The 25770-nt window shown below is 38.9% G+C and overlaps 1 protein-coding gene across 1 annotated transcript in view; it reads right to left on the minus strand.

Moving 5' to 3' along the window:
- LOC131438559 (receptor-type guanylate cyclase Gyc76C-like) overlaps window positions 1-25770 on the minus strand; it is a 263635-nt gene that overhangs the window by 208153 nt on the left and 29712 nt on the right. Inside the window, exon 2 of the mRNA XM_058608659.1 lies at window positions 3854-5124. The gene's annotated coding sequence lies outside the window, so the exon portion shown is untranslated. The remainder of the gene's footprint in view (window positions 1-3853; window positions 5125-25770) is intronic.

Consider the following 25770-nt stretch of genomic DNA (forward strand, 5'->3'; position numbering starts at 1 on the left):
TATTGCATTGAAGTAAATGCACACGTTTAATGTCAAGATGCATTTGCTCCTTAAGCAAACCTTCAAGTTCTCGTATCGAAGGTCGAATTTTGCACTGTCTGAAGTCAACAATAATTGTATTCTTTCGTACCGACGGTAGCTTTTGTTCGTTTGGTTCACTCATTTTCGAGGTCTATTGTTCACTACACAATACTGTACTTGGTTGCTTCTGTTCCCAACGTAAGCGGTTTTGTTTTATAGACTGACTTGGATGAGATGTAAACCCGAACTGAAATCCATAAAGTTGTTTTGTATGGAAAATGGAATTTTCCGTTGAAAAAATCGCCAATGATTGCTAGATCTACAATCGATGTTTGGCGCGCAAGGAGATGCTCAGTATTTCGCCGTTAAAGAAAAGAATACTAGATCGTTGGAAAATCGTTTGGCGCGCAACGAGTAGTTTTGGGTGGAGATTTTACCTGCATGATTGATTCGTCATTTAGAAACACGTGCCAAATACGGTATCAGAATCATTACTTGCCAAATGACCTTATGCTAGAATGCACATGACTGTTTTAGCTATACCGTAAACAGAAGCAAAAGTTCTAATATCTTTTACCAGTAGATGTAGTTAGATGAATAATGTTGGCCACCGTGGGTGTGAGTTGAACAAATCAAATAATGTAACGATTTTTTTACGTATCAATGATAGGATTCTGCTGTTGAAATAATGAGTTCAGATGAAAATATTTTCCTGGCTTTTAGCATGCTGAAGTTTGTTCAGCCGAATCGGGTAAGTTTTCAAGACTGGTTTACTTCAAAACGGTCTGCTTAGGATGCTATTCATGACATTTCTGTATGAAATGTTCAAAACGACGAATGTAACAATGAGAGGTTCTCTTTATTTCTTTTTCTCTTTATTTATTTATTTTTTTTATTCTCTTTCTTTATTATTGCGAAACATTCCTGCTTTTTGTCGGTAATTTCTTCAGTGCAGATTCAAAGATAATAGCTTTAGTTATTTTTATCGGTAAATAATTGGAGTGAAGGATTGCTAAGAGTACCGTAATGATCCAAAGAGAAAGTAAACAAAGAGAATCTCTCATTGTTACGTTCGTCGTTTTGAACATTTCATACAGATTTGTAAGCTGCTAAACCAAATCATTTCATTTTTCGAACATTTAATTACTTGACGAATTACCTTATGCGAATCATGAATATCATATCTGAAGGAGAAATCGTGGCATGTAAGAACCATTAGTTGTGAGATCTGCTGTTTTGTACACTGGCTTTAACGATAAGAAGAATACTGGTATAATCACTCCTCATGTTCACTCCGATAAAACAGAATATTGATTCTCAGGACTGAATACTAAACAAAACGATGTGGTGGCTCGACGAATGTGAGGCCTTTTGATACAATTCTTGAACGAATCCAGCGTTCATGTCAAAGTTAATGGTCACAATATTTGATAAAAGGGTAATTTGAACTTTCGAATGTCCAAGAATTTTTCATTTTATCGCTAATTCGTTAATTACAAACTGATCCTGTCGTTATCATGCTACGAACATTCATCAAACAGCAGGTTATGGACAACCGTTCAAAACCAATTTATTACTTTCGATAATCCCAAAGGATTTGCTATTAAATTTTTAAACGTCTTCAGTACAAGTAAGTCTTAACATGCAATGACAAACAACAATCCCCGAGGGCTGCTTTTGGAAATTTGTGGGATCAATTTATCTAGGTCATCTCTTTTCCATCCATCTGTTTATTTAGGAGCAAGGAAAAATCCCGCTGGAGCTGAGATTTTTATTCTCCTTCTCCAGCAGGCATAAAACCTTCTCATCTTTTGTATCAACAGATAACACGAAATCTTAGATTACCCTTATTTAAACTACAAAGCTAACTAACAACTATTGATATCGTCTAATTCTCTTAATAAAACTAGCGGGAAAAGATTCGAAGAAAACGGGTTTTAATGAAGTTACGAGATAAATTGAAATCAAATTCATCAGAGCAAGTATTGAATACGCGAAACATATTCGAAAACGGTTCATTAAAGCCATAGTTAGTTCTAGCACGAGGAATTCTGAGAAAGGGATCAAACCGCAAATTACGCTGATGAATGTCAAAACTTAGCTGTTGTAAGAGATCTGAACAATCAATTCGAGATTGGATGAGGTCCGCGACGAAAACAGCTTTCAGTGTATCACGGCGGACAGTTAGCAAATCGAGGTGTACGAGCCTACATCGATTTTCGTAGCTTGAAAGATTCAATGGATCTCTCCAGGGCAGGCGACGCAAAGCAAAACGAATGAACTTGCGCTGGACAGCTTCAATGCGTAGCTTATCAGTTTGGTAATACGGTGCCCAAACAACAACAGCATACTCCAGTGTAGAGCGAACTAGAGCGCAATATAACGATTTCAGGCAGTATATGGTATTGAAATTTTTTGAGATGCGAAAGATTAAACCTAGCATCTTTATTGCCTCTATGTGATCTTTGAAACTAAGTTTTGAATCCAATAACACTCCTAGATCCTTAATTGATGTTCCCGTTTTAGTACAGATTGCGAAATAGTGTAAGCGTACGTGATCGTGGTTCGTTTACGAGAGAAGGAGATAACATAACTATTCTGTTTACGTTGCTCCAGTTAGAAAATACATCCAACTGTGACTGCAAGAAATTTGAGTCTTTCAGATCTTTGATGAGATAAAACAGCTTGAAATTGTCGACGAATGATAGCTTCATACATTGCAATGCGAAATTCAGATCATTTAGATATAATAGAATGGTCCTAGATGGCTTCCCTGAGGAACGCCAGAGCTCACGATGAATGATGGAGTAACGCAGTCGCCAATTTTCACGGTTGTAGTACGACCAGTCAGATATGATTCAATCCAATCCATCATCCCATATGTCAAACCTTTAGTTTGAGATAGATCTACAATCTCTGTTCAATACACTGACTCGAAGGATGAGATGGCAATCGGTGCATTTGTTTAGTTTTTGCGTAACAAAAGCATTGAACATATCCACAATAATTCTTGATGATATTTCTTCTTCGGGGCGAAGTTAATGTGTTGGATATGAATTTGTCGTAATTCGTTTATTGTAAGCCAAGTAATCAGTAAAATAATGGAAAGTAACATTAACGTTTGACAACTCTGCTGTCCATAAACATAAATTTAAAAAAATCATTTCTGGCGAGACGAAGTTTGACGGGCCAGCTAGCTGACTTATAAAATCAGCGCCCTATGAATTGAACTGCCAACCCGGGACATCATAGTGTCAAAATCGTACTAAGTTGAAATAACCTTACATTTTTTTTTGGTTCGTCGCCAAACCTAGTGCAAGAGCAACTTATAATAAATACCATGAAGGTTGGTTGAAGAAATTGAAAGTCGCGTGGTCACGATTCATATTCCATGTAAATTTGATACAGTACTGTATGTGAATTGAACTTGGATCACAAAAAAATAATGGCTTCATTTGGACATTTTTTGAGTTACCCCAACTTTTCGCAGGCGCTTCCATTCCAAAATAGGTGCTCGGTATGTTGATATTTCCAAAAGTGAACAAAAGTTTTTGGTAAATTCCTGATGGGCTAGAGATTTGACTGCAAGTCAAATTTTCACTACGCTCTTCTAAATCACACTATTTTATATGTGATCCAAGGTCTGAAGTTAAAGCTGAATATTTAAATTTCCCGTAACAAGCTTTGAATTTCCTATCTAAATAAAGGCAATGTAGTGACCATTGAGCGTTAACGATGGAAACTCGAGGTTGATTATAAAATTCTCACAAAGGGGCGGCATCCTACAACTCAATTACACAAGGACAATGTTCTTATCACTGCAGATACTCACCATGTGCTTCAAGACAACACTGTGGAAAAAGTTTGCTCTTTGTTCAGCACCATTCAAGTCCGGCCGTCATATGAGAACGTAAGAAACCCGATCTAACTGCCGCCGTCGGACAAAATGGTGGAGGCGGCGCGGTGCCTCACTGGTGATAGCCGCAACCAATCAGCCCCGTAACAACGACCACAATTGAAGTTGCTCGAGTGGATAATTGAAGCTCGAAAAATAAACCCTTTTCCACTATCGAATCAGATAACGATAATTTCACACTTCCTACTGGTGGTTGTCCACAACAAACACGACATCAACAACAAACACCAATCACATGGTTTCACTACTTCAAACACCGCGATATCGGTTTTCAACACATTCGCAGAAAATCGGAAACTTGTTTACTTTGGTTGGAGACTCACTATTTATAAAGGCTGTTTATTTTCTCTCGCGTCATAAAATTAAACAAGTATTTTAAGATCAAGCGAAAAGTATCCTTCACTGCCGGCGGCCGAATCTCATCACCATCACCAGTGTGGCTTTAGTACGACTCGGACAAGTCCTCGCAGCGGGACGTTCCGTGGGTTATTTGTTTTCATTCACAACGATTTCAATGCTCCTATTCTTCTTAGATTTCTTCTTCTATTTCTCGCTGAAACCGGTGATTCTTCCTTGGCTTCTCACTGCCGCCGCAGCTTCCCGGTAACAACGATCGGTCCGGCACTGCACAACACTGTCCAGCTTCAAAACGGCTTCAAAGGCTTTTCACGAGACTCGGTCGCATCGAACAAGCCTAGTATCTAAAACCCATCTAAAACCTGAACCCACCGGTTGGGCTGCTGTGCTGGCGTTTTGCTTCTTTTGCCTGGTAACGAGAGTTAGGCAAATCAACACGATGGAACAGGTACCACTTATTCAGTTTCCAGTCAAATTAATTTTCCTGTGCGTCGCACAACGTTTTCTGCTAGAGCTAAGGCAAGCGTAAGATCGCAAGTTCAATTCGTGTATCCCGGCGCGAGTTTGAGATTCTTCCTTCCACGACGAGTACGTTCAACAGACTTAGCTTGTTTCGGTTGCCGATAGACTGCGAAGCTCGTACGCCGCTACTGCTGCTGCTGCTGCTGTTGCTGATGTTGCTGGTGAACACTCACGACGGTGGCGGCTGCGTACAAATCCTCGCTCTTACTCCACCCCTCTCTACTCGTCTCCTGCAGATCCACTCCAGAGGCGAAAAGGAAGCTTGTATGTGCCGAAGAACAGGAATGATGTGAGCTAAAAATAATTCCCTGAAATAATAAACAGAGATATGAGTAAGAAAACACATACATTGGCAGCCGAACAGACAGTGGAAAATGAATAATGCTCATTTTAAATTTATTTACTTAAGATAAACGTGCGCTGACTATGGAACTCTTGGAAGAAAATTACGTAAACTGTTTTGAGGCGGACGATATATAATTGCAGTTTGCAAATTGTTTCTAAACACTTCTAATGTAGAATCAACCACGATCAACAAACAATCGTTACTTGAGCGGTGTAAGATCGGTCATTTGTCGAATGAGACAGGTCGATTTCATCGCGTTCAAAAATAACCATGTCTTATGAGCACAAGCACTTACGATGGAGTAATCATTAACAAATCAGAGCGGCAAAAGAAAACATATTACTGAGGCATTTATTTCCGGTACTGGAGAAAACAAAGAAGAGATTTTGGTTAACCCACAGATTATCAACATATAGAACAATTTTTTACAACCGTCAGTTAATACTGCTCATGGTTTCAAAAGAGCAAATTCCAGGAAATAATAGCAGAAAAAGTGGTCAAATTAAAATCAACTTTCTCCGATTTAGATGCCACTCTGCACACGTCTCCAACATTTGTTTTGTGAGGATGCACGAAGGCTTCTATTTGGAATTCCACAAAAATGAAAAACCATGTTCCAGTTCGTGATTAATGACAGATAATCGAACTAACTTTTTACTGGAAGCCAAAAACGAGTTCTTGACTTCAACAGTAACGTTTGCATTTCAAAAAATTTACCTTCACCCTCACTGACGAAACTACCCATGCAGCACAATCATAGCAAACCCAGGAGTCAGCAGACAAAATTTGACAGCTGTATCAATCAAACTCTAACCGTGATGGAAAAAACAGTGAAGCAATTCCGTTCAGAAGTGTGGCACTTCTACAACATCTTGACACTATTAGACAAAATGAGAGCATCGAAAGTAAGCCCGGTTCCGGACGGCGCACGACCCTGAGCGACAAGAAGCTCTAAAGGAAGCTTGAGTGGAAAACCGAAGCAAAAGTGGCTACATCGCTGCGTGCGTTTGGCCGGGACACCGACTAAACAGTGAAAAAGTACCTGGCGAACATGGAAGCGGAAGTCGCGTCCACTGGTTTCGAAGGTGCAGGTAAATCGCGATGTGGCGGGGGTGATGGATAACGAGACCTACCTCATCCTGAATGGCAACATCGGGCAGGACCCTTCCTGCTTTACTTCTTTGCTTCGAAGCGAGTGAGCTTCGCGGTGAAGTTCAATTCACACACCAAGTTCCTCAAGACCGTGAACGGGGAAATTCATAGTACAAACTGCCTGTTGGAAGCTGCGTCGTTCATCAAGAAATACCATAAGGGCCTACTACCAGAAGCGATCGTTGGAGGAGATGGAGCGGCACTCGAATGAGTACCGAGGTCGGTCCGGAAATTCCGTTTGGAGCCTGGCTTCCGGTTCGCTGGCGCCCCGACGACTCGACTTCGGTGCTGTGACTTCTACTGGGTTAGTCCCCGGCGAAAGATCTAACCTACAACGGCGAAGAATTCCCCGACGATGGAAGTTCTCCCGTAAACGTCGCTTCTGATACCCGTGAACAGATCGATCGGCAGGATGCCTGAGTCACTCCAGTGATTCCGGTTGAAGGAAGGCTTCCGGTTCACTGGCGCCCAGACGATCCATACCGGGCTGCGTCGCAATCTACTCGTCTAATCTCCGGCGAAGGATTTAGACTATACCGTCGGAGAGTTCCCCGGCGAAAGAATTTCTCCCGACACCGTATTTCGCCACGCGGGACACTCGAGTGAGTGCCGAGGTCGGTCCTGTAATTCCGGTTGGAGCATGGCTCCCGTTTTACTGGCGCCCCGGCGACTCGATTTCGGTGCTGTGACTTCTACTCGGTTAGTCCCCGGCGAAAGATCTAACCTACACCGGCGAAGAATTCCCCGACGATGGAAGTTCTCCCGTAACCTTCGCTTCCGATACCCGTGAACGGTTCGATCGGCAGGATGCCTGAGTCACTACAGTGATTCCGGTTGAAGGAAGGCTTCCGGTTCACTGGCGCCCCGTCGATCCATACCGGTGCTGCGTCGCAATCTACTCGTCTAATCCCCGGCGAAGGATTTAGACTACACCGTCGGAGAGTTCCCCGACGACAAAAAAACTCCCGAATAATGTGTGTGTATGTGTGTGTGTGTGTGTGTGTGTGAGAGAGAGAGAGAGAGAGAGAGAATCTGAGTGTACAAAATCCCACAAAATCAATCCAAATCTGACTTCCGGTTCTGGTATCGCCGCGCGATCTTAATAATTTTCAATTTCATGAGTATTTTTTCACAAGCGATGGCGAAACGAGATACAAACTTACTGGTAAATTCATCTGGTTGACAGATATTCTTAGTAATAGGATATATAAATCTACTTTGGGATTACTAGTCCTTGGTTTCCGATTCCGAAAGCACTGATAATAGTGCAGAAAAGTTTCAACAATGGTACTCATTTCGATTTCTCAACAACGGATGAACCGATTTTCATAAATCATGATTCAAATTAAAACTCTAATTGTCTAATAAAATACTGTACAATTTCATCCGGATCCGACTTCCGGTGACGAAGTTATTAGTGTCAAAACTTTCAAACCGTCATACAAAATGACGATGCAAAACCGCTCGTGCTGGTACGGAAGAAGAAAACACCACCGCCTTTCGAACGAAGCACATTACGTGCTTTGTTCAATTTTGTGCAAGATTACCGCATTCAAATCTATATATATATATATATATATATATATATATATATATATATATATATATATATATATATATATATATATATATATATATATATATAGCGTTTGTTGTAATGTAATTGGTAATCATTTCTTTTTATTATTTTACGTTATCACCAAGCTACCATCTTTCCGTCTTATCAGAAGAAATTTTAGAATGTATAAAGAATCACGCTAAAATAATAACAATAAAAGTAAGTATAAGGACCTTTTTAATGTAATGGCACCTTTGCCATTAGGTGCCGCGTATTCAATCACTATTTCAGTACATTTGATTCCTCAGATTACTGTCTAATTAGTTATAGCTACTGCAGATTACGCAAAAGATGAGGAGGTTTTATGCCTGTTGAAGAAAAAATTTGGCAGAAATTAACCGCAGTGGGATTTTCCGGGTTCCTAAATAAAACAACCGAAAATGGATTACGTATTGCTCAAAAAAGAACCTGGCAGAAATCATCGGTTGCGCGGAAATCTCGCACTCGCAGGATGTATGCTATCGAGAACAGGCTCGTAAGGCGTAAGTTTAGAGTGACTGCTCAATGGCTGCCTCCTAGGGAAACTCCTCCAGAAAAATACAAGCTTGTCCAAAACAAAAAATTAGCATTAGCATTAGCATTAGCATTAGAGACCAAGAATGTTTTAAAGTATTATCGTTTTATGTGTTACTTTGTGCTGGCAATATAATGCACAAAACAGTCAATCTCCGAAATTGAAAAAACTCCAGACAGCCGGCTGTCGAGTATGCAGTCACTCGTTTATGCATCTACCTTTCGCGTTTTTTTTTTGGTCATGCAAGAAAAAAACATGCGGATTGATAAAAAAAAGGTATCATCTCACTGCTAGGTGGATTAAGCACGTTTTCATAAATGAAACTACGTGATACAAAATAAACGAGCGAATAGGATTTAGACAAAAAAGTTGATTCATTGCATTGAAATATTCTAAACAGTTATTATAAAATCATTTTAAATCACCAAATAAAGGTCAACAGATTTCACACGCGTCTTGATTCTTTATTATTTTCGCTTTATTATTTTAATTATTAAAATTATTAATTGGTTATATTAGTTGATCTGGGCAGCCGGCTACCGAGAAAAATATTAATTTACTGTTTGAAATATTAATATCAAGTGTTTTTTACCATGTATTCAATATACCCATATATGTTATCTCTGTTATTAACTTTGTAATATAAAGTTAATGCGCAATGGTTGATTTTTATCATTCATTTTATAATCCTGAAAGACAATCAATAACATGGAAGAAGAAATCATTCACAATAAAACTTTTCTCCGAAGCTAGACGGAAATTGAAAGGTTGAATAAAGAGATGATCTAGTGATTTTGAAAATATCTGATAACTGAAAGGAAAAAGAAACTCCTGCAATTGTCGCCTTTTACGACATGGAAGCAGGAACCCAGTGGATCTATTCTTGGTTCATTTTTTTCCGCCGGATTCCACACGGCATCTAGGCTGGTACTGTCCGGAGAGAGCTAATAGGTACTATCAATCTCCTAGTGGACCCCAGCCCCTCAAGCTTGTCCAAAACAAAAAATGTACAAAAACCGAGATAATTTACGAAAAAGTATTCTGCGGTACATTCTGTGGAATGCGGGTTTCCTATCATGCTATCAAAGCAAGCCGGCCGAATCGCAACTTGTTTTCAGCGAGCAGGAAAACTTCGAGGTAAACACAATTGACATTTAAGAACCCTGTCTGACTGTGAATCAACCGAACAAAACAAACCCCTCGTAAGAAATGTTTAACTGAGCAATAATAAGTAGCAGATAAAAATTGTATTTCCATACTCAGCAAAGGGTGTTTGCAGCGGTATGTCGAATTGTTTGAAGCAAAAGATAACCGTAGATAATGTCCTATTAATCAGCGTATCATAAATCACCCTACCATACCGTACAATTATCGCTGTTCTTTATAATTAAGGACAAATTACAAATTACGTTGGCCTATTCGTGGATGCTATAAAAATAAACCCTTTTAAGACCTATTTATATTCAGATAACTATATACCTACTAAATCGAATTACGTCTGATGGAACTGGTAGCCCAGATCGGAATGATCGTGAATGATCTATCATCTGTTTTTTTTGTTTTGTTTTTGTGAACTACGGTGCCGAATGATGATACGTATGCGAAGCGAAATTCCGACGATGAAAATAATCGCGTTGTAGTATATTTTGCATTACTGCTGTGTGCTCTTATCAGTCGTAAGCTGACATTGGTTGAATAAATAATGGTCTATTTTTAGCCACTAACAAGCGCTAGACATGGTTAAAACGATGAGCGAAGTTCGCATTGGTATGCTAAGTAAGCGTGAGCACACGCAACTGATCCAACGAAACCGCATACTCTCGACGAACCGACAACGGCAAGAGGACCGGACAAAAGTCGTTTTTTTTGTTGTTGTCAAATGAATTCAAACACCTAAATCTGCTGTTACTCGGTTAACGCGGATTTCAATTCAGTGTAGGTTAAAGTAAACATTTGATCTACCACCTTTGCCGCATCCTGGTTCTGAATAACAATTGCAAACACGTTTCGCATCGAAGTACCGTACCTGATCCCCGCAACGGAAAACGCAACGTCGCCCAATAATAATAAAATAAAGCAAACAAGAAAAAAAGAAGTACCCAGCGTCGACGCACATCAAAGGAAACAACGAAACTAACCATCGGCTTCGGTTTGCCATCTGCGAATACGATAGCAGAATCGGCGGAATTTTAAAATAGATCGCTATAGTATTACGTGATGTGACTAGCGATAAACTGGCCTTCAACTAGTTTGCATACACGTCAAAAACAAACAAACCCATTTTGTCCTCACGAGTGCCATGTCGGCGTCCCAGTTGATGTACGTCGTCTAACCGAGTCGAGCGATGATTGAGGACAAATTTCAACGTCTAAGGATGCTGCCGACCGGTATTGGCCAAACAAACAGTGATATACATATTTGTGCTTTGGTGGGTGAGTCGAACAAAATGAAAAATACATTTTTCTCACATCTAGAGTACCTTACACGAAAACGGCCAGTCATGAAAATTCAAATTGGGGACTGCAACTATCGTTACAAGGTTTACTTTGTGTTCTGCAGTTTTTTTTTGCAGGCATTAATCTTCCGCTTTTAAGGAACACGTCAGAAGAAAAGATATCCGAAGAAAAATAAAATAAACAAACAATCTTTCAACAAAACAACTGTTTTAATCCAACTAGTGATGTTATGATATCTTTCTTATAATTGCATGCAAGTTCTATTTCAGATTTTCTGACACCTATTTCCGCCATCAGATAACAAAACCAACATGTTGGATCAGTTGAAACTGCTTTTGGCGAAATTTGCATAGTAATGTTACATTAGGGCTTGAGCTTTTTAGTACTTTTCACCCCCGTTAACCCTAACCCGCTGCTCGACCACCAATGGAAATTGATCTTCAATGTCACCTTCCCCTTTCTGAGCAGTCCACCCGAGTAAAGTCTAACATCAAAATGAGAACAAATTGAAATCTTATTATGATAGCAACATCAGATTGAAATCCTAATATGATATCGACTCATCAAATTTTCAAATAATATCACATTATGTTATCATTTTGCTGTTTAAAGGCAAAAGTTTAGTGAAACTCAAAAAATGATAATAATAAAATCAGCAACTTAGTGAATCCACTGTAATTGAGAAAATTTCATATGGCAACACAAAAATACAAAGTTAAGTTTCAATGGAAGAATTATTCCTTCAATCCTATGCTACCTTTTACAAAAATGCTTCCAATATCCGCAGTTGACCGCAACCATAACCGCGAAGAAATGAATTTTTTCAACATTTTTTACTGTTTTACGCCTTTAATACTACGACTTCGCGAAGTTCATTCCAAAGTTTTTAGACCATTATTTTCTGTGCATCCAGAAATCGGGGACCTGAATGGCGAAAATAACCAAACCCGTTTTGAAAATAGCCATAACTTTATATCCAAAAGTATAGAAAAATTCATTGTTTACGAAGTTCGAACATCGATGTCTCAGATTTCAGAACCTAGAGCTAATTCCTTATAATACTTTAGTGGCTTATAGGAGCCACCAAGAAAATATATGTTTAATTTTTATATTCCTAAGTAGTCCACAAATTGTGCCGAAGACACTCTTCAAAACAATTCTCATTCCTAGTTATAAATGCTTAGAACTTCATATACTCACTAACGCTAGATACTATGAGAAGGATTTTATCAATCATCTAATAGACCTTGGAACTTTAATACACTTTTCCAAAGAAACCGTCTAACTAAATCTTCATAATTTTGAGTCACAGGACTAATTCTGCATCAAATAATCGTAAATTATAAGTTTACAAAAGAACAAAAAATTTACTGAAGAGATTCTGGTTCTATCTGTGGTCAGAAGCGAGATAATCGTTCATTGTCCCAATTAGTCGAAAAAACGAATGATCTGGGATACCTAATGACCGGATTCCTAATTCACGTTCCCTATGTTGTAGGAGAATTCACTGTAAAACGTTCGGTCTTCAGAGCCTCTAAATTCGTATTTCAAAGTGATTACAAGTGCGAGTTTGTAAGATCAAGTAGATAACTCAATATACTGTTATAATGTTTGAATGCTACAGCTTTGGATATGATAAGGACAAACATAACATTTTTATACTGTGCTCAAATAGCCACACTGCTATTCACGGTGGATGCGGGATGGAAGCGACACAACGAATGTGCACTGACAGAAACTACCTGCATACAACTTTGTGAACCAACACTGCTTGTCATATAACCGAACATTTTCCGTTCCCTTATAGCTAGCATTTACAGTCCATAGCAATCGCAAAAAGTTCACATTCCACATCACCTAAGTTCGATACCGGATTCTCTCCGCGGTAATGTGGAGATTGTATAAAATCTTTTTTCTTGTTTCCGAGTAATATCGCCTAAATGTATACTATCCCGGACCTGTTTTGGCTGTTTTATTTTTAGCTTATGCTCGTGACGTGTCATTTCGAGAAAATCTACATCATGTTAAGTTTTCAATGTGCTTTCACTGAGAGCAAAACTATGTTATGTTATGTTATGTAAACTATGTCAGTTTGATGTCACGCAGCATTTTTTTGCTTTCGATTTTGATCTTTTAACCGTTAAAACGACCAAAACGATAGCAAATTAAGTAATCGATATATACAAACAGCACAACATCAAATTGAGTTTTCTTTTTGATCTCACGCTCTACTCGTGTAGCGGTTCTCCAACTGGTTAAGAATAACACTACGTGTCCGTGTGGCATCCGGTGGTATCATTTCAACCAAGAATTGATCCACTGGTTTTCTGTTACATGTCGTAAAAGGCCACTAAAACGGAAGTTCGCAAGTGAAGTTGTATTACCCTGCCGATGACTGAATGAGCCTAAAAGGAGCCTAAAAAAACAGATTTTAATTTGAAAATGGTAAAAAATCTGATGATTGATTCTGGTCAGAGCTCTGACTGGACATTGCAAACTCAACCATCACATGGCTACTTATTCAGAGTACACTAAGGTCTTTTTTATGCGGTTTTTTACGCGACTTTTTTTATGCGATTTTTCAGAGTTATGCGGTTTTTTTTATGCGAAGTTTCAGAGTTATGCGGTTTTTTATGCGAATTTTCAGAGTTATGCGGTTTCCCTTCTGCGGTCTTTTTTTATGCGAAGTTTCAGAGTTATGCGGTTTTTTTTATGCGAAGTTTCAGAGTTATGCGGTTTTTTTATGCGAATTTTCAGAGTTATGCGGTTTTTTTTATGCGGTACGTAAATTCGCATAAAAAAGACTTCAGTGTACTTCATAGCATCCGATATGTAACTCTCCAGCATTGCCGTAACTACGTATCCGGGGTTTTGGTTCTCATTATTGACTCTGTGTACGGTGAGCTAAAATTGTAGGATATTCTATCTTTTCTCACCCAATATTGTATAGAGCTTATGTCAGAGGAGTTCATCGTTCTTTCTGGAGAATCCCTTCTGTTACTACCCTAAAAAGTGTTAGCAGATTGTTTGGTGTCCCTTATGGTCTGCCGAATTTACTTCTGTTCATACATATTGCGAATCGTTCTGCATTCTTCCAGAAAATCAGAATATTATCGCTTTTGTAAAATCTTTAAATCCACTCGTGAGTTGAAGGTTTCATTAAGGGGCTGGGGTCCACTAGGAGATTGATAGTACCTATTAGCTCTCTCCGGACAGTACCAGCCGTGTGGAATCCGGTGGAAAAAAATGAACCAAGAATAGATTCACTGGGTTCCTGCTTCCATGTCGTAAAAGGCGACAATTGCAGGAGTTTCTTTTTCCTTCCAGTTGTCAGATATTTTCAACGTTTCACTTCCGATTACTCTAGTTTACTAAATTATCTCTTCATTCAACCTATCAATTTCCGTCTAGCTTCGGAGCAAAGTTTTATTTAGAATGTTTTCTTCCGCCATTGATTGTCCTTAAGGATTATAAATTAAATGATAAAAATCAACTATTGCGCAAATCCGTTAATATTACAAAGCTAATAACATATTTATTGAAAGCATAGTAAAGAAATACTTGATACTTTAATATTTCAAATAATAAATTGATATTTTTCTCGGTAGCCGGGTGCCCAGATTAACCAATATAACCAATTAAAATAATAAATCGGAAATAATAAAGAGTCAAGACGCGTGTGAAATCTGTTGACCTTTATTTGGTGATTTAAAATGATTTTATAACAACTGTTTGGAATATGTCAATGCAATGAATCAACTATGTTGTCTTAATCCTATTCACTCGTTTATATTGTTGAAACGTTCACTCGGGAAGTCAGTGAGTTTAGTGGTGCATCCGAGCATCTTGCAACCGGAACATACTGAATCGCACGCGAATAATACCAATACTGAAATCTTACTAACAAATATCCTTCTCCCGTGACACTTGTGGAGTGCGCAGTAGTATATACGGCCTCTAGTAACAACAAGTGTTGGACTAACATCCCTTTCCATTCCTTAGACGATCTACGTTCGGGCCTGGCCGGCACCGGTACTGATCAATGAATTCTGGGATTACCAGAAGATGTACATTGAAGGATGATTTACCAGTCCCAGGTCGGATCATCTAAAAACTCCCTGTACCATTTCAGCTAATCCCGATCAGTAACGGAGTAGCAACCAGGGGTGGTCGCTCAAGCTCTATACGTGGTTGAATCAGTGTATGGAGAGCTAAAATTGCAGGATATTCTATCTTTTCTCATCCAATATGGTATAGAGCTTGAGTCAGAGGAGTTCATCGTTCTTTCTAGAGAATCCCTTCTGTTTCTACCCTAAAAAGAGTTAGCAGATTGTTTGATATACCTTCTGTTCATACATAAAGACTGTCCAAAAAGTATGGACGCACTTTGATTTCGCTGTAAATAATTCACAAGTGCTAGATATTCAAATTTTATTCGATATACTGATAATATTAGACTACAACAACAGAATATTATTCTCAACATTTGCTACTTAGCCATCGTAGAATAGCTGGCGCACCTTCTTGCGAACGTTTTCATTAAACTCCGTACAGACTTCTTGGCGACAAGTTTTGACACTTTTTTCCAATCTTTTCCGAACTGTTAATTGGTTTCGGCTACCGAGACATGTTTCCTAAGATGTGCCTTCGTTAATGCCCAAAATTTCTCTATTGGTCGAAGTTGTGGGCAATTTGGTGGATTCATGTCTTTTGGGACGAAAGTGACATTTTTGGTAGTATGACGGAAGAAAACATTCTACCGTTGATTTCGAGTAGTGGCAAGAAGCAAGATCTAGCCAGAAGACAACAGGATCCTTGTGGCTTCGAATCATGGGTAGAAGTCATTTTTGTAAACATTCCTTGATGTATATTTCGCTGTTCATTGAAGTAGTGGCGATGAAGGGTTTCGAAATCTTACCGCAGTTACAAATTGCTTGCCAGACCATAGCTTTCTTACCAAATTTTTCGACTTCAATCGATGTCTCGGACTGGTTTAATACTTGCCCTTCTCGCACCGTATAGTATTGTTGTCCCGGCAAGGATTTGTAATCGAGTTTCACGTAGGTTTCGTCGTCCATGATTATGCAGTTCAAATTTTCAGCAAGAAACGTATTGTACAGCTTTCGAACCCTCAGCCTGATCGATGCTTCTTGTTTCGGACTACGTTTCGGTTGTTTCTGCTTCTTATAGGTTCGAAGATTCAAACGTTCTTTAGCGCGAAGAACATTTGACTTCGAAGTGCCCACTTTTTTGACCACATCCCGAACCGAAACCTCCTTCTTTTACTCGAACGCCTTCAGTATACGTTTATCCAACTGAGGGTTAGAAGGACCATTTTTTCGACCCGTTTTCGGCTCATCCTCATAGATATTATCTTCACCGAACTTCCTGATAGCATTTCGCACCGCTTTTTCACTTACTCCTTCCATTTTTGCTATCTTTTTCAGTGACAGTTCGCGTTCTGTGCACCATTTGTACACAATTTTTCGACGTTGTTCTTCTGAAAGTCCACGCATTTCGAAACAAACTAATGGAAACGAATAAACAACTGCACAAGTGATTAGAGAAGAGTGTAAACAACAGGACGCAACCATAAAAATTGACAGATTCTGAACCATTGCGAAATGGCAGCGGTTTTTGGTTGCGTCCATACTTTCTAGGACAGTCTTTATTGCGAATCGTTCTGCGTTCTTCCAGAAAATCAGACTATTGTCGCTTTTGTAAAATCTTTAAATCCACTCGGAGGTTGAAGGTTTCATTAAATGTACATGTTGGCACCAGCAGATCGTTCAGCATCCTTTCGCGGATGCAGAACGATATTTTTACCTTTTTACCTATTTTTATATATATAAAAAATAGGTATAGAATTCGCTCAAACTTTAGAAAATTTTTCCGAGGCCCGGAGGGCCGAATGACATATACCAATCGATTCAGCTCGACGAACTGAGCAAATGTCTGTGTGTGTGTGTGTGTGTATGTGTGTGTGTCTGTATGTGTGTTGTCAGCTAAGAGGTCGAGATCTCAGAGATGGCTGGACCGATTTTGATCAAACTAGTCGCAAATGAAAGGTCTCCCCGTCACCCAAAACGCTATTGAATGGTTTTGAGATCGGATGTTTACTTTTTGAGTTATACGAAGTTTTATGTCAAAATTTTCAGTTTTTTTGACAGTATCTGTCACAATTGACCTTGAAAACAGAATATGTTTTCAGACTTAGATTCCGCACGGTAATACCTATCCAACAAGCCATAGATTGTTAAAATCCGTCCATTTTTAACGGAGATATCGAAATTTTTGTGTAAGCGACTTTTCCCCCTATTCCAGCAGTGGGAGTTTTGAGCAACGAAAAACACGATTTTTTATACTGTTACATACAATTGTTTCTAAGTACCAAAAAGACAGTGTACAGCATCCTTTTTCATTACATTTAGCCTCGGACCGATTTTAGCACGACTCGTTTTTGGCAACATAATCGTTCGAATATGACATATATAAACCAGATGATGGCAGATTTTTTTTTAATTATATTGTTTTAAACTACTTACAGCAATAAATGCTGGAAGAACATAACATCCATATACCATTCGAATCAGTTCGTCGAGATCAGCAAATGCGTGTGTGACAAATAATTTCACTCAATTTTCTAGGAAAATTTCTTTTCTACAAATTCAGATTCATACGAAAAGTCGTATGCTCCCAAACAAAGTTCCTGCATTATGTTTGGTTTCGACCTCTGGTTCCGGAACTACAGGATGATATATGAAACGAAGTCGAAATTGTGTAACTCATTCTTCTCGTAGATGGCTGAACCGATCAAAGATTCAAATGAAATCTAAGAATCATCTAAGATTCAAATGAAAAGTTTCAAGATTCTATAAAACATCTTACTCTTCAGTCAGATCCAACTTCCGGTTTCGGGGATACAGGGTGATTGTTATAAAAATATCTATTCCACATAAATTAATCAGGTTTATCGGGTTAGCAGATTTGGATAGTCGATAAAAAAATTAACTTTTTTCAGTTTTAGTGGTATTCAGTTGTCGAATCAGAAGGCATCTAAAAATTTAATTCGTGCTTTGATTTCTCAAAGATGTCTTCACTGATTTTCAAATATTTTGAAACAAATGTAAACTATACAGCTACTCAGGTGAGTTTATTTGACTGATTTTAGAATTCCGGTTCCAGTATAAAATCGTTTCTCAAAGCTCAATCGTTTTTTTCACAAAAAGCCTAATCAAATTTCAGAAACAAAAATTCAAATTAAAACAAACTTATATACAAAATTAATTAATTTTATACATACATACAAAAATTAATAAATTTTATCCAATTATGACTTCCGGTTCTCGAATTACATGATGATGAATTTTTAAAGTTTAAACCGTTATAGAAGATGACAATCCGAAAAGCTTCAAAGTTGGACTCAAAACTAATTGTAATTTATTCGTCATATGGCCATACGAATCGGTTTGGGTTATGCTGATTCCTGAATACCGGCTCTGGAAGTACTTTAAATTACCGTAAACTCTAAAATGGAACTTACTTCGACATATCATGGAATGTTTAATCGATTGTCCCACTTCTAGATTCAAATTCGATCCGATTGGCAGTTTCGACATAACAGAGTAATGAGTGATTAAAATCTCAAATTGTCGCTTAAAACGAACACCGAAGAATATTCATGCAAAAAAACAGATGCGGATTGATAAAAAAGGTATCATCTCACTGCTAGGTGGATTAAACACGTTTTTCTTTTTGTTTTGTGTTGTTTTCCTACCTCACCCACTTCACATTTCTTTCTTTCCTTCCCTTCCCATCAGGAAAATTATGAGAAGCCACGGCAAGGCACAAATCTTTTAGAAACTAGGGAATCGTACCACTTGAGCCAATTAGTACCGACTGGCATGGCCATCAGATAACAAGACCAATATGTTGGATCAGTTTGGTTTTTTTTTTGCGGATTTGGCATCGTAAAGCTACATTAGGGCACTGGAACCGGAAATCGGATCCGTCTAACATTTCATAGTATCCTATGAAACTATTAGACCTTTCTTTTGAGTGTCGGTTTGTGAAAATCTATTTAATTACGCTTGAGTAATCGAAGTGAGTTCCGTTTTCTTGAAGTTTTTAACGTCTGCCTCTGATAGCTCCAAAATCTTTATGTTGGAGGTGTTTTTCCATTCTAAAGCTATGTCCATTTAGAATCCGGAATAATAAAATCATCTGTATCTCGATAACGAATTGATATACATTATAATTACATCAAAACAGATGTAATTTAATGTACTTTAAAATAAAAATTTCGATATAAATCATTTCTCTTCGTTTCTAATGAAAAGTCGCTCTTTCTTCTTGATTTCTCCCATCAAATACATTAGAGTCACGTCCCGAGGCGTTTTTCCACTTTTCTTAAGTTTTTTGCTTTATTACTATCCAAAATCTTTCGATGGGTCGGAACTGCAGGCAGTTTGGTGGATTTATGTTTTTATCGATAAAATCTACGTTATTATCGCGGTACCACTAAATGACTTCCCGGCTGTAGTGGCAACTCGCCAAATATGGCCAAAACTTCACGGGACCTTTATGGGCTTTAATGAAAGGTAGTACGCGGTTTTTGAGGCATTCTTTCTTGTACAGCTTCGGGTCCATCGTCTTATTCAGCACGAACACTTTGGTCTTTGCTCCGCAACTGCCTTTTCCTTGCGAAATCATAAGATTTTTGGAAAATTTGTACTTAAAAGTAAATTTAAACTTCGCAGGAACATCTCCTGGTGCCGTCGCCATGTAGAATTTTTGGCCAGGACCAGAGATGCCAGGTAAAAATTTCAAATATCTTCAGACAGAGTTGCAAAAGTCTGTATATCCGACAAAAAATCTGCACTTAGTAATACTAACAGTCTGCAGCACTATGTTCGAAATCTGCAGATTTACAGACAAATCTGCAGATCTGGCATCTCTGGCCAGGACGCTCCATTTGTCGCAGGTTTCATCATCCATTTTGTCGCAGGTCTCATCGTCGATGAGAAAGTATCCTGCTCGCCGCAAATGACCACGGAATAATAATTCTTTTCAGCAAGCAATAAGCGGGAGAAGAGCAAAATATGAAATGAAAAGAAGTTTAGGTATTTTAGATTAAATCAGCTATCAGAATTTAGAACGGAAAAGCTAGCCTACACAGAAAGAAATTATGAACTTTACAGGTGACATAATTCTACAAACGATACAATTCATAACTACTAAACTTGTCCAATGACGCAATATTAAATTCGTACGGAATTTTACAAGCTCCGAGTGTACTATGCACTCGACTACCAAGTGCCGATTTTTATGGCTGCGTCCTGTTGTTTACACTCTTCTCTAACCACTTGTGCAGTTGTTTATTCGTTTTCATTAGTTTGTTTCGAAATGCCAAAAAAAGTGGGCACTTCGAAGTCAAATGTTCTTCGTGCTAAAGAACGTTTGAATCTTCGAACCTATAAGAAGCAGAAACAACCAAAACGTAGTCCGAAACAAGAAGCATCGATCAGGCCGAGGGTTCGAAAGCTGTACAATACGATTCTTGCTGGAAATTTGAACTGCATAATCATGGACGACGAAACCTACGTGAAACTCGGTTACAAATCCTTGCCGGGACTACAATATTATACAGTGCGAGAAGGGCAAGTGTGAAACCAGTCCGAGACATCGATTGAAGTCGAAAAATTTGGTAAGGTAGCTATGGTCTGGCAAGCAATTTGTAGCTGCGGTAAGATTTCGAAACCCTTCATCACCACTGCTTCAATGAACAGCGAAATATACATCAAGGAATGTTTAGAAAAACGAATTCTACCCATGATTCGAAGCCACAAGGATCCTGTTGTCTTCTGACCAGATCTTGCTTCTTGCCACTACTCGAAATCAACGGTAGAATGGTATACTACCAAAAATGTCACTTTCGTCCCAAAAGACATGAATCCACCAAATTGCCCACAACTTCGACCAATTGAGGAATTTTGGGCATCAACGAAGGCACATCTTAGGAAACATGTCTCGGTAGCCGAAACCATTCAACAGTTCGGAAAAGATTGGATAAAAGTGTCAAAACTTGTCGCCAAGAAGTCTGTACGGAATTTAATGAGGAACGTTCTCAAGAAGGTGGGCCAGCTAGTCTACAATGACTAAGTAGCTGATGTTGAGAATAATATTCTGTTTCTGTAGTCTAATATTATCAGTATATCGAATAAAATTTGAATATCTAACACTTGTGAATTATTTACAGCGAAATCAAAGTGCCTCCATACTTTTTTGGACAGTTTTTATAACTGATTCAATCTATCCGTCTTTTCATTTCAAATCTTTCGCTTCTCCCAAGTAATCCTTGCCGAAAAGAACCAATCAAAATAGATATAGTAGACTTTATGCTGCAATTAAAACCAAATAACATAAATAGTACTATATGCTATCCGCACAATTTTTGCAGATTTGACCAATGAACAAGTTCAAATTTATTTATTTATTTGGAGCAGGGAAAGCCCACTGGAGTTACTAAGTCTCTCCCTTTCTCCAGCAGGTATAAAACCTCCTCATCTTTTGTACCAACAGATAATCACATCCAAATGATACATCAATTATTTTCAATACAATTCAATTCATTACAGAAATGTTACGTAAAGTAAGTGAAGTAAGCGCTGAAGCATTCCTTTGTTATCTAACTGAATCGATCTGAACGCATTTGTAAAAAAAATGAGCTCAAATTCGTGACAGATATTAACAATTAAAAAAATGTTTTAATAGGACTGTGTGAATGACAAGAGATAGGCATTATCACACCACTAAGTGGATTAAGAATAGGTTTTTTATTTAATATATTGAACTGTTATGCCAAAACTTCGAATTTCTCCGAAGTTTAACATTATCAGCACGGTGGAAAACAACCTGATCCGACGAAAATGGACCCATGTGAGTATAGTAACGTCGTGTTCGTCAAAAAACATTTCGATTCCTTTACTCGAACTGTCATGACTGTGTCAGTGACACATCTCCTTGTTCAAGCGATCAATCTTGATAACTCAACAGCAGGAACTTTAACAGTGTTAATCGGGCTCACCAAAGCTTTTAAATTTGCACCATCACCCAGCAGCAAAATGCGACGAAAATTTATTTCGAGAATTAATTCTTTTCACACATCGAGCGTAATTTACGATAATTGGATAAGCTTACAAAAATCGTGTTCCACTCAACAACAAAACGTGAGCGCGTTATATTACATTATATATACCATCATAAAGTTAGCCGTCTGTCCTCATCCTTCGTATTCTCAGAGCCTGGAACAAAACTTTCAAATGCACATATGATTGTCAGAGGTATGAGAATGCATTTGCAAAACTACAGTCCATGATATTCCAAGTTTTTAACGGACCAACTAAAATAAATTAAAGAAAACCACAACTATCCCCATTTGAACAGTTTGTGGTCCAACCGGCAACCCGGCCATCCATGAAAGCTGATGTTCAGAAGCAGTATTATACTTTTCGAGTTCTGTTTGTTGTTTAATTAGAGCTGGAGAATGACTGTACGATGCTCTGATTGATAATGGATGCGGTAGCATTCATTACAGTCATACGTAGTGATGTTTTGTTTTATTTTTGCGATTCAACAATAAATCGAAAAATTGGTATTCGAATTAGAATACTATTTTTTATGGAAAAAAAAATTGCCTGTCACGCAACATTTTCTTTCAAAATCTTTAGTTCTAGAACGAACTATTGCATTTAGATAAATTACCAATTTTACTATCATAAATTGACTTGATAATTCTTATCGATTCTTGATGTTCAAACATCAGATTACCTTGCATTTGGAAAGAGTCAGCCTCTTAGCCTATGGTGCTAGTTTAGGTCGCGCAAAGAATTACATTTCATTTGATCAACACGGATTTATTCCCGGTGAATCAGTTACAACGGATTTGTTGACCTTAACGTCCCAATGTTCGACAAAATTGATTCTAGAACGCTATTGAGTAAATTGTCTAGGCTTGGTTCATCATCGCAGCTCGTGTCTTGGTTGAACTAGCATCTTCCCGATACATGTGATATGTGTTAAAATTGCTAACGTTGCGTCATCCGAATTGTAGAATAAATCAAGTGTTCCGCAAGGTTGTGACTTAGGACCTTTGCTACTCGTATTATTTTTTCAACGATGTTTCTTTGCACTTGGTACATGGATCCGAATTAATCTACGCATATGATTTAAAGCGTAATTTGTTTGTAGCAAAGAAGACGACTACCAGATTTGCGTATAACGTTCGTAGATTGGTGCAAGGAAAATTAGCTTACTATCAATGCACAGTGGTTCAAAAGCCCAATTTCACGCTCTTAATTGATAACTCATTAAAAACGTGGTTTGTGAGGTACAGCAAAGTTGCTAAGAATGATAGATGCCATCTTTCGAAAAATTTTATTTATGTGATTAATCCCCCCAAAAGTGAGATAACAATATCATTTTTGCTCAGGGCCAACATGGAGGCTAAGTAACTTCGACAAAGTTGTGCTAAAAGTTATTTAGAATAAATTTGCAGAAGGTACTATTCCCGTAACTTGAGTGTATATGATATAATGTATTTTCTGAAAACCAGTTTTTGTAAGAATACATATATATTTTCTATTTCCATGGGTTTTTCGTGTTTTTAAAAGTTCTTCATCATTAAAAACTACACAACTTTCTCAAAAATACTATGCTGGTATCGTTTCAGTTTAATGAAATAGCCAAGTGTCATATACCATTTGACTCAGTTCATCGAGCCGAGCAATGTTTTTTCTTTACAAGGTGAAACGCAATTTACGCACGTAGTGTGGGACTCTCCACAGGACTACCCAACTGTTAATTGGAATTTGGATCTCCAACCCTACCTCCCCGGCACCACCGCTAGGTATTACTTCGTGGTGGAAGGCTATTGGTGCTCACAGCACCCTCCCCAGATTTATGCAGAATGGGGATCAGCATCCTGCTCTCGAGGGATCAACCAGTTGGATGACGAGGTCGGTCCAGTGATGCCGGTTGGAGGGTAACATCCGGTTCACTGGCGCCTCGACGACCCAAAACTGATGCCACGTCGCGGAACTACTCGACTAGTCTCCGCCAAAAGATCTAGTCTACACCGACTGAGGGTTCCCCGACGAGGGAAGTCCTCCCGAACCGACGCTTACGGTACACGTCTACGACCCGACCGAAAGGATGCCTAAGTCGATCCAATGATTCCGGTTGGAGCGTGATTTTCGGTTCACTGGCACTCAGACGATCCTAACGGTACCACACGACGATCTACTCATCTAGTCCTTAACAAAGAATCTAGACTACTCCGACGGAGAGCACCCGGCGGAGGAGATTCTCCCGACACCAAGTCTTCTCTTACACCACATGAGACACCCGAAGGAGAGCCGAGGTCGGTCCGGCAATTCCGGTTGGAGCATGGCTTCCGGTTCGCTGGTACCTCGACGACTCGAATCGGTATTGTGGCGACTACTCGACTAGCCCCCGCCGAAGGATCTAGCCTACACCGACGGAGAGTCCCCCGACGAAGGAGGCTCTACCGAAACCGACGCTTTCGATACCCGTCAACGCTCGATCGAGAGGATGCCTGGGACGATCCAGTGATTCCGGTTGGAGGATAGCTTCCGGTTCACTGGCGCCCCGACGATCCTAACAGTTTTACGTACTACTCGTCTAGTCCCTGACGAAGGATCTAGACTACTTCGACGAAGAGCTCCCCGGCGAAGGAGGTTCTCCCGGACCGACGTTTAATCGCTGATCCCTCTTGAGCCTACTACGGTTGCACGTGACAAGCGGTCGCGGCTGCGGCTGTGTGTGTGTGTGTAGGTGTGCGTGTGTCAAATAATCTCACAGTGTGTTCAATATTGTACACCGTCACTTAAACCGGCGAAACAAAACATGTAAAAAATTTCCTAAACTGGTCTCAAAACTACCGTATATCTCCGGAACCGGAAGTCGGATCAGGATGAAATTCAGGAATTCCGTATGGGACCGTGAGACCATTCATTTGAATCAAAGTTTGTGGAAATCGGCCATACCATCGCTGAGAAAAGTGAGTGAGATCCATTTTTGAATATATGACCACTATTTCCGGTACTTCCGGAACCGGACATCGGGAACCAGGATAGCAGGAATCGGTTTGTTTAGTTGCCTACTAATAATGGCTATCGATTTGTGTAGTTTTGAGACCAGTGTACAATATTGAACACACTTTACCCTATAACTCCGGAACCGGAAGTCGGATCCGTATGGGATCATGAGACATTCTATTTGAATCTAAGTTTGTCAAAATCGATTCAGCCATCTCCGAGAAAACATAGTGAGATTGTTTGACAAATACACACATACATACATACACACATACAGCTCGATGAACTGAGTCGAATGGTATGTGACACTTGGCTCTCCGGGCCAATTCGGTTTTTCGGTTTTTAGGTGATCGGTTTTTCGAGTGGTTGCATAACCTTTCTATATGAGAAAGGCAAAAACATGAAACATGGCTCTATTTCATTAAACCGAAATGATACCAGCATAGTATGTTTGAGAAAGTTGTGTAGTTTTTAATGATGAATGTTTTATGTATGTTTTCTTACATGTATGTTTTCTTACAAAAACTGGTTTAAGGAAACCCTTTTCAGATAATACATTATATCATGAATTACACTCAAGTTAAGGGAATAGTACCTTCTGAAAATTTGTTTGAAATAACTTTCTGCACAACTTTGTCGATGTTACTTAGCCCCTGAGCTAAAATAATATTTTTATCTCACTTTTAGGGGGATTAATCACATAAATAAAATTTTCCGAAAGATGGCGTCTATCATTCTAAGCAACTTTACT

This window comes from Malaya genurostris, chromosome 3 (genome assembly GCF_030247185.1).
Source record: "Malaya genurostris strain Urasoe2022 chromosome 3, Malgen_1.1, whole genome shotgun sequence".
NCBI classification, from domain to species: domain Eukaryota; kingdom Metazoa; phylum Arthropoda; class Insecta; order Diptera; family Culicidae; genus Malaya; species Malaya genurostris.